The 10,000-nt window shown below is 38.4% G+C and overlaps 19 non-coding genes across 19 annotated transcripts; all 19 read left to right on the top strand.

Annotated features, from left to right (window-relative positions):
- Window positions 1-308: 308 nt before the first annotated feature.
- trnal-aag (transfer RNA leucine (anticodon AAG)) lies at window positions 309-390 on the top strand. The gene has a single exon. It is a non-coding gene; the product is annotated as a tRNA-Leu (tRNA).
- Window positions 391-726: 336 nt separating this feature from the next.
- trnal-aag (transfer RNA leucine (anticodon AAG)) lies at window positions 727-808 on the top strand. Its single transcript has one exon. It is a non-coding gene; the product is annotated as a tRNA-Leu (tRNA).
- Window positions 809-1,143: 335 nt separating this feature from the next.
- trnal-aag (transfer RNA leucine (anticodon AAG)) lies at window positions 1,144-1,225 on the top strand. Its single transcript has one exon. It is a non-coding gene; the product is annotated as a tRNA-Leu (tRNA).
- A 336-nt stretch (window positions 1,226-1,561) lies between these two features.
- trnal-aag (transfer RNA leucine (anticodon AAG)) lies at window positions 1,562-1,643 on the top strand. Its single transcript has one exon. It is a non-coding gene; the product is annotated as a tRNA-Leu (tRNA).
- A 336-nt stretch (window positions 1,644-1,979) lies between these two features.
- On the top strand, window positions 1,980-2,061 carry trnal-aag (transfer RNA leucine (anticodon AAG)). The gene has a single exon. It is a non-coding gene; the product is annotated as a tRNA-Leu (tRNA).
- Window positions 2,062-2,397: 336 nt separating this feature from the next.
- Window positions 2,398-2,479, top strand: trnal-aag (transfer RNA leucine (anticodon AAG)). Its single transcript has one exon. It is a non-coding gene; the product is annotated as a tRNA-Leu (tRNA).
- A 336-nt stretch (window positions 2,480-2,815) lies between these two features.
- trnal-aag (transfer RNA leucine (anticodon AAG)) lies at window positions 2,816-2,900 on the top strand. The gene has a single exon. It is a non-coding gene; the product is annotated as a tRNA-Leu (tRNA).
- A 333-nt stretch (window positions 2,901-3,233) lies between these two features.
- On the top strand, window positions 3,234-3,315 carry trnal-aag (transfer RNA leucine (anticodon AAG)). The gene has a single exon. It is a non-coding gene; the product is annotated as a tRNA-Leu (tRNA).
- A 327-nt stretch (window positions 3,316-3,642) lies between these two features.
- trnal-aag (transfer RNA leucine (anticodon AAG)) lies at window positions 3,643-3,724 on the top strand. Its single transcript has one exon. It is a non-coding gene; the product is annotated as a tRNA-Leu (tRNA).
- A 336-nt stretch (window positions 3,725-4,060) lies between these two features.
- Window positions 4,061-4,142, top strand: trnal-aag (transfer RNA leucine (anticodon AAG)). Its single transcript has one exon. It is a non-coding gene; the product is annotated as a tRNA-Leu (tRNA).
- A 336-nt stretch (window positions 4,143-4,478) lies between these two features.
- trnal-aag (transfer RNA leucine (anticodon AAG)) lies at window positions 4,479-4,563 on the top strand. The gene has a single exon. It is a non-coding gene; the product is annotated as a tRNA-Leu (tRNA).
- Window positions 4,564-4,896: 333 nt separating this feature from the next.
- On the top strand, window positions 4,897-4,978 carry trnal-aag (transfer RNA leucine (anticodon AAG)). The gene has a single exon. It is a non-coding gene; the product is annotated as a tRNA-Leu (tRNA).
- Window positions 4,979-5,305: 327 nt separating this feature from the next.
- On the top strand, window positions 5,306-5,387 carry trnal-aag (transfer RNA leucine (anticodon AAG)). Its single transcript has one exon. It is a non-coding gene; the product is annotated as a tRNA-Leu (tRNA).
- Window positions 5,388-5,723: 336 nt separating this feature from the next.
- On the top strand, window positions 5,724-5,805 carry trnal-aag (transfer RNA leucine (anticodon AAG)). The gene has a single exon. It is a non-coding gene; the product is annotated as a tRNA-Leu (tRNA).
- Window positions 5,806-6,141: 336 nt separating this feature from the next.
- trnal-aag (transfer RNA leucine (anticodon AAG)) lies at window positions 6,142-6,223 on the top strand. The gene has a single exon. It is a non-coding gene; the product is annotated as a tRNA-Leu (tRNA).
- A 336-nt stretch (window positions 6,224-6,559) lies between these two features.
- On the top strand, window positions 6,560-6,641 carry trnal-aag (transfer RNA leucine (anticodon AAG)). The gene has a single exon. It is a non-coding gene; the product is annotated as a tRNA-Leu (tRNA).
- Window positions 6,642-7,813: 1,172 nt separating this feature from the next.
- Window positions 7,814-7,895, top strand: trnal-aag (transfer RNA leucine (anticodon AAG)). The gene has a single exon. It is a non-coding gene; the product is annotated as a tRNA-Leu (tRNA).
- A 754-nt stretch (window positions 7,896-8,649) lies between these two features.
- Window positions 8,650-8,731, top strand: trnal-aag (transfer RNA leucine (anticodon AAG)). Its single transcript has one exon. It is a non-coding gene; the product is annotated as a tRNA-Leu (tRNA).
- Window positions 8,732-9,067: 336 nt separating this feature from the next.
- Window positions 9,068-9,149, top strand: trnal-aag (transfer RNA leucine (anticodon AAG)). Its single transcript has one exon. It is a non-coding gene; the product is annotated as a tRNA-Leu (tRNA).
- The last annotated feature ends 851 nt before the right edge of the window (window positions 9,150-10,000 follow it).

Below are 10,000 nucleotides of genomic sequence, written 5' to 3'. Positions count from 1 at the left end.
AATAAAGGGAATCCAGCCTTTACCCCAATTCCCACGTCTGTTATTGAAATTATCTGCTGCGTTTTTTCAGATTCAATCTGCTTCAGACATAAAAGCAGAAAGTAATTATATGTGTACAAGAAGGAAGAAAGAGCAACATGAGATAAATTAACAGTTTTAAAAAGAAAATCAAAAACGATGAAGGAAGAGCAACATGAGATCCATAACAATTTTAATTAAAGAAGAAAATTAAAAAGAAGACAAAGTTACAAGGGAGTGCCGATGCTCTAGGTAACTGATGGGAAAGTGTGAATATTTTGCTAAAGCAGGGTAGTGTGGCCGAGCGGTCTAAGCCGCTGGATTAAGGCTCCAGTCTCTATGGAGGCGTGGGTTCGAATCCCACCACTGCCATCTTTATTGAGTTTGTTTGCGCAAGGACAAATAAAGGGAATCCAGCCTTTACCCCAATTCCCACTTCTGTTATTGAAATTATCTGCTGCGTTTTTCAGATTCAATCTGCTTCAGACATAAAAGCAGAAACGAATTATATGTGTACACGAAGGAAGAAAGAGCAACATGAGATAAATTAACAGTTTTAAAAAGAAAAACAAAAACGATGAAGGAAGAGCAACATGAGATCCATAAAAAAATGTATTAAAGAAGAAAATTAAAAAGAAGACAAAGTTACAAGGGAGTGCCGATGCTCTAGGTAACTGATGGGAAAGTGTGAATAATTAGCTAAAGCAGGGTAGTGTGGCCGAGCGGTCTAAGGCGCTGGATTAAGGCTCCAGTCTCTATGGAGGCGTGGGTTCAAATCCCACCACTGCCATCTTTATTGAGTTTGTTTGCGCAAGGACAAATAAAGGGAATCCAGCCTTTGCCCCAATTCCCACGTGTGTTATTGAAATTATCTGCTGCGTTTTTCAGATTCAATCTGCTTCAGACATAAAAGCAGAAACGAATTATATGTGTACACGAAGGAAGAAAGAGCAACATGAGATAAATTAACACTTTTAAAAAGAAAATCAAAAACGATGAAGGAAGAGCAACATGAGATCTATAAAAAAAAAATTTAAGAAGAAAATTAAAAAGAAGACAAAGTTACAAGGGAGAGCCGATGCTCTAGGTAACTGATGGGAAAGTGTGAATTTTTTGCTAAAGCAGGGTAGTGTGGCCGAGCGGTCTAAGGCGCTGGATTAAGGCTCCAGTCTCTATGGAGGCGTGGGTTCAAATCCCACCAGTGCCATCTTTATTGAGTTTGTTTGCGCAAGGACAAATAAAGGGAATCCTGCCATTACCCCAATTCCCACGTCTGTTATTGAAATTATCTCCTGCGTTTTTCAGATTCAATCTGCTTCAGACATAAAAGCAGAAACTAATTATATGTGTACACGAAGGAAGAAAGAGGAACATGAGATAAATTAACAGTTTTAAAAAGAAAATCAAAAACGATGAAGGAAGAGCAACATGAGATCCATAACAATTTTAATAAAAGAATAAAATTAAAAAGAAGACAAAGTTACAAGGGAGTGCCGATGCTCTAGGTAACTGATGGGAAAGTGTGAATATTTTGCTAAAGCAGGGTAGTGTGGCCGAGCGGTCTAAGGCGCTGGATTAAGGCTCCAGTCTCTATGGAGGCGTGGTTTCAAATCCCACCACTGCCTGCTTTATTGAGTTTGTTTGCGCAAGGACAAATAAAGGGAATCCAGCCTTTACCCCAATTCCCACGTCTGTTATTGAAATTATCTGCTGCGTTTTTCAGATTCAATCTGCTTCAGACATAAAAGCAGAAACGAATTATATGTGTACACGAAGGAAGAAAGAGCAACATGAGATAAATTAACAGTTTTAAAGAGAAAATCAAAAACGACGAAGGAAGAGCAACATGAGATCCATAAAAAAAAGTATTAAAGAAGAAAATTAAAAAGAAGACAAAGTTACAAGGGAGTGACGATGCTCTAGGTAACTGATGGGAAAGTGTGAATATTTTGCTAAAGCAGGGTAGTGTGGCCGAGCGGTCTAAGGCGCTGGATTAAGGCTCCAGTCTCTATGGAGGCGTGGGTTCAAATCCCACCACTGCCATCTTTATTGAGTTTGTTTGCGCAAGGACAAATAAAGGGAATCCAGCCTTTACCCCAATTCCCACGTCTGTTATTGAAATTATCTGCTGCGTTTTTCAGATTCAATCTGCTTCAGACATAAAAGCAGAAACGAATTATATGTGTACACGAAGGAAGAAAGAGCAACATGAGATAAATTAAGAGTTTTAAAGAGAAAATCAAAAACGACGAAGAAAGAGCAACATGAGATCCATAAAAAAATGTATTAAAGAAGAAAATTTAAAAGAAGACAAAGTTACAAGGGAGTGACGATGCTCTAGGTAACTGATGGGAAAGTGTGAATATTTTGCTAAAGCAGGGTAGTGTGGCCGAGCGGTCTAAGGCGCTGGATTAAGGCTCCAGTCTCTGTGGAGTCGTGGGTTCAAATCCCACCACTGCCATCTTTATTGAGTTTGTTTGCGCAAGGACAAATAAAGGGAATCCAGCCTTTACCCCAATTCCCACGTCTGTTATTGAAATTATCTGCTGCGTTTTTCAGATTCAATCTGCTTCAGACATAAAAGCAGAAAGTAATTATATGTGTACAAGAAGGAAGAAAGAGCAACATGAGATAAATTAACAGTTTTAAAAAGAAAATCAAAAACGATGAAGGAAGAGCAACATGAGATCCATAACAATTTTAATTAAAGAAGAAAATTAAAAAGAAGACAAAGTTACAAGGGAGTGCCGATGCTCTAGGTAACTGATGGGAAAGTGTGAATATTTTGCTAAAGCAGGGTAGTGTGGCCGAGCGGTCTAAGGCGCTGGATTAAGGCTCCAGTCTCTATGGAGGCGTGGGTTCAAATCCCACCACCGCAATCTTTATTGAGTTTGTTTGCGCAAGGACAAATAAACGGAATCCAGCTATTACCCCAATTCCCACGTCTGTTATTGAAATTATCTCATGCGTTTTTCAGATTCAATCTGCTTCAGACATAAAAGCAGAAACGAATTATATGTGTACACGAAGGAAGAAAGAGCAACATGAGATAAATTAACAGTTTTAAAAAGAAAAACAAAAACGATGAAGGAAGAGCAACATGAGATCCATAAAAAAATTTATTAAAGAAGAAAATTAAAAAGAAGACAAAGTTACAAGGGAGTGCCGATGCTCTAGGTAACTGATGGGAAAGTGTGAATATTTAGATAAAGCAGGGTAGTGTGGCCGAGCGGTCTAAGGCGCTGGATTAAGGCTCCAGTCTCTATGGAGGCGTGGGTTCAAATCCCACCACTGCCATCTTTGTTTGCGCAAGGACAAATAAAGGGAATCCAGCTTTTACCCCAATTCCCACGTCTGTTATTGAAATTATCTCATGCGTTTCTCAGATTCAATCTGCTTCAGACATAAAAGCAGAAACGAATTATATGTGTACACGAAGGAAGAAAGAGGAACATGAGATAAATTAACAGTTTTAAAAAGAAAATCAAAAACGATGAAGGAAGAGCAACATGAGATCCATAACAATTTTAATAAAAGAAGAAAATTAAAAAGAAGACAAAGTTACAAGGGAGTGCCGATGCTCTAGGTAACTGATGGGAAAGTGTGAATATTTTGCTAAAGCAGGGTAGTGTGGCCGAGCGGTCTAAGGCGCTGGATTAAGGCTCCAGTCTCTATGGAGGCGTGGGTTCAAATCCTACCACTGCCATCTTTATTGAGTTTGTTTGCGCAAGGACAAAAAAAAGGGAATCCAGCCTTTACCCCAATTCCCACTTCTGTTATTGAAATTATCTGCTGCGTTTTTCAGATTCAATCTGCTTCAGACATAAAAGCAGAAACGAATTATATGTGTACACGAAGGAAGAAAGAGCAACATGAGATAAATTAACACTTTTAAAAAGAAAATCAAAAACGATGAAGGAAGAGCAACATGAGATCCATAAAAAAAAAAATTTAAGAAGAAAATTAAAAAGAAGACAAAGTTACAAGGGAGAGCCGATGCTCTAGGTAACTGATGGGAAAGTGTGAATTTTTTCTACAGCAGGGTAGTGTGGCCGAGCGGTCTAAGGCGCTGGGTTAAGGCTCCAGTCTCTATGGAGGTGTGGGTTCAAATCCCACCACTGCCATCTTTATTGAGTTTGTTTGCGCAAGGACAAATAAAGGGAATCCAGCCTTTACCCCAATTCCCAGGTCTGTTATTGAAATTATCTGCTGCGTTTTTCAGATTCAATCTGCTTCAGACATAAAAGCAGAAACGAATTATATGTGTACACGAAGGAAGAAAGAGCAACATGAGATAAATTAACAGTTTTAAAAAGAAAATCAAAAACGACGAAGGAAGAGCAACATGAGATCCATAAAAAAATGTATTAAAGAAGATAATTAAAAAGAAGACAAAGTTACAAGGGAGTGCCGATGCTCTAGGTAACTGATGGGAAAGTGTGAATATTTTGCTAAAGCAGGGTAGTGTGGCCGAGCGGTCTAAGGCGCTGGATTAAGGCTCCAGTCTCTATGGAGGCGTGGGTTCAAATCCCACCATTGCAATCTTTATTGAGTTTGTTTGCGCAAGGACAAATAAACGGAATCCAGCTATTACCCCAATTCCCACGTCTGTTATTGAAATTATCTCATGCGTTTTTCAGATTCAATCTGCTTCAGACATAAAAGCAGAAACGAATTATATGTGTACAAGAAGGAAGAAAGAGCAACATGAGATAAATTAACAGTTTTAAAAAGAAAAACAAAAACGATGAAGGAAGAGCAACATGAGATCCATAAAAAAATGTATTAAAGAAGAAAATTAAAAAGAAGACAAAGTTACAAGGGAGTGCCGATGCTCTAGGTAACTGATGGGAAAGTGTGAATATTTAGATAAAGCAGGGTAGTGTGGCCGAGCGGTCTAAGGCGCTGGATTAAGGCTCCAGTCTCTATGGAGGCGTGGTTTCAAATCCCACCACTGCCATCTTTGTTTGCGCAAGGACAAATAAAGGGAATCCAGCTTTTACCCCAATTCCCACGTCTGTTATTGAAATTATCTCATGCGTTTCTCAGATTCAATCTGCTTCAGACATAAAAGCAGAAACGAATTATATGTGTACACGAAGGAAGAAAGAGGAACATGAGATAAATTAACAGTTTTAAAAAGAAAATCAAAAACGATGAAGGAAGAGCAACATGAGATCCATAACAATTTTAATAAAAGAAGAAAATTAAAAAGAAGACAAAGTTACAAGGGAGTGCCGATGCTCTAGGTAACTGATGGGAAAGTGTGAATATTTTGCTAAAGCAGGGTAGTGTGGCCGAGCGGTCTAAGGCGCTGGATTAAGGCTCCAGTCTCTATGGAGGCGTGGGTTCAAATCCTACCACTGCCATCTTTATTGAGTTTGTTTGCGCAAGGACAAATAAAGGGAATCCAGCCTTTACCCCAATTCCCACTTCTGTTATTGAAATTATCTGCTGCGTTTTTCAGATTCAATCTGCTTCAGACATAAAAGCAGAAACGAATTATATGTGTACACGAAGGAAGAAAGAGCAACATGAGATAAATTAACACTTTTAAAAAGAAAATCAAAAACGATGAAGGAAGAGCAACATGAGATCCATAAAAAAATGTATTAAAGAAGATAATTAAAAAGAAGACAAAGTTACAAGGGAGTGCCGATGCTCTAGGTAACTGATGGGAAAGTGTGAATATTTTGCTAAAGCAGGGTAGTGTGGCCGAGCGGTCTAAGGCGCTGGATTAAGGCTCCAGTCTCTGTGGAGGCTTGGGTTCAAATCCCACCACTGCCATCTTTATTGAGTTTGTTTGCGCAAGGACAAATAAAGGGAATCCAGCCTTTACCCCAATTCCCACGTCTGTTATTGAAATTATCTGCTGCGTTTTTCAGATTCAATCTGCTTCAGACATAAAAGCAGAAACAAATTATATGTGTACACGAAGGAAGAAAGAGCAACATGAGATAAATTAACAGTTTTAAAAAGAAAATCAAAAACGATGAAGGAAGAGCAACATGAGATTCATAAAAAAATGTATTAAAGAAGAAAATTAAAAAGAAGACAAAGTTACAAGGGAGTGCCGATGCTCTAGGTAACTGATGGGAAAGTGTGAATATTTTGCTAAAGCAGGGTAGTGTGGCCGAGCGGTCTAAGGCGCTGGATTAAGGCTCCAGTCTCTGTGGAGGCTTGGGTTCAAATCCCACCACTGCCATCTTTATTGAGTTTGTTTGCGCAAGGACAAATAAAGGGAATCCAGCTTTTACCCCAATTCCCACGTCTGTTATTGAAATTATCTCATGCGTTTCTCAGATTCAATCTGCTTCAGACATAAAAGCAGAAACGAATTATATGTGTACACGAAGGAAGAAAGAGCAACATGAGATAAATTAACAGTTTTAAAAAGATTATCAAAAACGATGAAGGAAGAGCAACATGAGATCCATAACAATTTTAATAAAAGAAGAAAATTAAAAAGAAGACAAAGTTACAAGGGAGTGCCGATGCTCTAGGTAACTGATGGGAAAGTGTGAATATTTTGCTAAAGCAGGGTAGTGTGGCCGAGCGGTCTAAGGCGCTGGTTTAAGGCTCCAGTCTCTATGGAGGCGTGGGTTCAAATCCCAACATTGCCATCTTTATTGAGTGTGTTTGCGCAAGGACAAATAAAGGGAATCCAGCCTTTACCCCAATTCCCACGTCTGTTATTGAAATTATCTGCTGTGTTTTTCAGATTCAATCTGCTTCAGACATAAAAGCAGAAACGAATTATATGTGTACACGAAGGAAGAAAGAGCAACATGAGATAAATTAACAGTTTTAAAAAGAAAATCAAAAACGATGAAGGAAGAGCAACATGAGATCCATAACAATTTTAATTAAAGAAGAAAATTAAAAAGAAGACAAAGTTACAAGGGAGTGCCGATGCTCTAGGTAACTGATGGGAAAGTGTGAATATGTTGCTAAAGCAGGGTAGTGTGGCCGAGCGTTCTAAGGCGCTGGAATAAGCCTCCAGTCTCTATGGAGGTGTGGGTTCAAATCCCACCACTGCCATCTTTATTGAGTTTGTTTGCGCAAGGACAAATAAAGGGAATCCAGCCTTTACCCCAATTCCCACGTCTGTTATTGAAATTATCTGCTGCGTTTTTCAGATTCAATCTGCTTCAGAAATAAAAGCAGAAACTAATTATATGTGTACACGAAGGAAGAAAGAGGAACATGAGATAAATTAACAGTTTTAAAAAGAAAATCAAAAACGATGAAGGAAGAGCAACATGAGATCCATAAAAAAATGTATTAAAGAAGAAAATTAAAAAGAAGACAAAGTTACAAGGGAGTGCCGATGCTCTAGGTAACTGATGGGAAAGTGTGAATATTTTGCTAAAGCAGGGTAGTGTGGCCGAGCGTTCTAAGGCGCTGGAGTAAGGCTCCAGTCTCTATGGAGACGTGGGTTCAAATCCCAACACTGCCATCTTTATTGAGTTTGTTTGCGCAAGGACAAATAAAGGGAATCCAGCTTTTACCCCAATTCCCACGTCTGTTATTGAAATTATCTCATGCGTTTCTCAGATTCAATCTGCTTCAGACATAAAAGCAGAAACGAATTATATGTGTACACGAAGGAAGAAAGAGGAACATGAGATAAATTAACAGTTTTAAAAAGAATATCAAAAACGATGAAGGAAGAGCAACATGAGATCCATAACAATTTTAATAAAAGAAGAAAATTAATAAGAAGCCAAAGTTACAAGGGAGTGCCGATGCTCTAGGTAACTGATGGGAAAGTGTGAATATTTTTCTAAAGCAGGGTAGTGTGGCCGAGCGGTCTAAGGCGCTGGATTAAGGCTCCAGTCTCTATGGAGGCGTGGGTTCAAATCCCACCAGTGCCATCTTTATTGAGTTTGTTTGCGCAAGGACAAATAAAGGGAATCCAGCCTTTACCCCAATTCCCACGTCTGTTATTGAAATTATCTGCTACGTTTTTCAGATTCAATCTGCTTCAGACATAAAAGCAGAAACAAATTATATGTGTACACGAAGGAAGAAAGAGCAACATGAGATAAATTAACAGTTTTAAAAAGAAAATCAAAAACGATGAAGGAAGAGCAACATGAGATCCATAACAATTTTAATTAAAGAAGAAAATTAAAAAGAAGACAAAGTTACAAGGGAGTGCCGATGCTCTAGGTAACTGATGGGAAAGTGTGAATATTTTGCTAAAGCAGGGTAGTGTGGACGAGCGGTCTAAGGCGCTGGAATAAGGCTCCAGTCTCTATGGAGACGTGGGTTCAAATCCCAACACTGCCGTCTTTATTGAGTTTGTTTGCGCAAGGACAAATAAAGGGAATCCAGCTTTTACCCCAATTCCCACGTCTGTTATTGAAATTATCTCATGCGTTTTTCAGATTGAATCTGCTTCAGACATAAAAGCAGAAACGAATTATATGTGTACACGAAGGAAGAAAGAGCAACATGAGATAAATTAACAGTTTTAAAAAGAAAATCAAAAACGATGAAGGAAGAGCAACATGAGATCCAAAAAAAAATGTATGAAAGAAGATAATTAAAAAGAAGACAAAATTACAAGGGAGTGCAGATGCTCTAGGTAACTGATGGGAAAGTGTGAATATTTTGCTAAAGCAGGGTAGTGTGGCTTAGCGGTCTAAGGCGCTGGATTAAGGCTCCAGTCTCTGTGGAGGCGTGGGTTCAAATCCCACCACTGCCATCTTTATTGAGTTTGTTTGCGCAAGGACAAATAAAGGGAATCCAGCTTTTACCCCAATTCCCACGTCTGTTATTGAAATTATCTCATGCGTTTCTCAGATTCAATCTGCTTCAGAAATAGAAGCAGAAACGAATTATATGTGTACACGAAGGAAGAAAGAGGAACATGAGATAAATTAACAGTTTTAAAAAGAAAATCAAAAACGATGAAGGAAGAGCAACATGAGATCCATAACAATTTTAATAAAAGAAGAAAATTAAAAAGAAGACAAAGTTACAAGGGAGTGCCGATGCTCTAGGTAACTGACGGGAAAGTGTGAATATTTTTCTAAAGCAGGGTAGTGTGGCCGAGCGGTCTAAGGCGCTGGATTAAGGCTCCAGTCTCTATGGAGGCGTGGGTTCAAATCCCACCAGTGCCATCTTTATTGAGTTTGTTTGCGCAAGGACAAATAAAGGGAATCCTGCCTTTACCCCAATTCCCACGTGTGTTATTGAAATTATCTGCTGCGTTTTTCAGATTCAATCTGCTTCAGACATAAAAGCAGAAACGAATTATATGTGTACACGAAGGAAGAAAGAGCAACATGAGATAAATTAACAGTTTTAAAAAGAAAATCAAAAACGATGAAGGAAGAGCAACATGAGATCCATAATTTTTTTTTAATTAACCTGTCTAGGATCAGCCACTGAAAAACCAGTGCCGCGAAATTCAAAAAAAATTTTTTTTTTAAATATTTAACTTTCACACATTAAAGTCCAATACAGCTAATGAAAGACACAGATCTTGTGAATCCAGTCAACATGTCCGATTTTTAAAATGTTTTACAGGGAAGACACAATATGTAAAGATGTACATCTATTACCTAAAAACACATTAGCATAATCCACCATCTTTTATTTGTCCACCAACACCAGTAGCCATCACCAATTCGGCTAAACTAAGATATTTATAGCCCCTAACCAACAAAAAAACTCATCAGATGACAGTCTGATAACATATTTATGGTATGGGATAGGTTTTGTTAGAAAAAAGTGCATATTTCAGGTAGATGGCATAGGTTACAATTGCACCCACCGTCACAAATGGACTGGAAAACTACATTGAGCAACGTGTTTACCTACTTACTAATCATCAAACATTTCGTAAAAATACACAGCATACACGAATCGAAAGACACAGATCCTGTGAATACAGACAATATTTCAGATTTTCTAAGTGTCTTACAGCGAAAACACAATAAATTGTTATATTAGCATAGCACATAGCACA

The sequence above is a fragment of the Salvelinus fontinalis genome, unplaced genomic scaffold, assembly GCF_029448725.1.
Source record: "Salvelinus fontinalis isolate EN_2023a unplaced genomic scaffold, ASM2944872v1 scaffold_0958, whole genome shotgun sequence".
Classification (NCBI taxonomy): Eukaryota; Metazoa; Chordata; class Actinopteri; order Salmoniformes; family Salmonidae; genus Salvelinus; species Salvelinus fontinalis.
The sequence above is the reverse complement of the archived record's forward strand: the minus strand, read 5'-3'. Positions and strand labels throughout refer to the sequence as shown.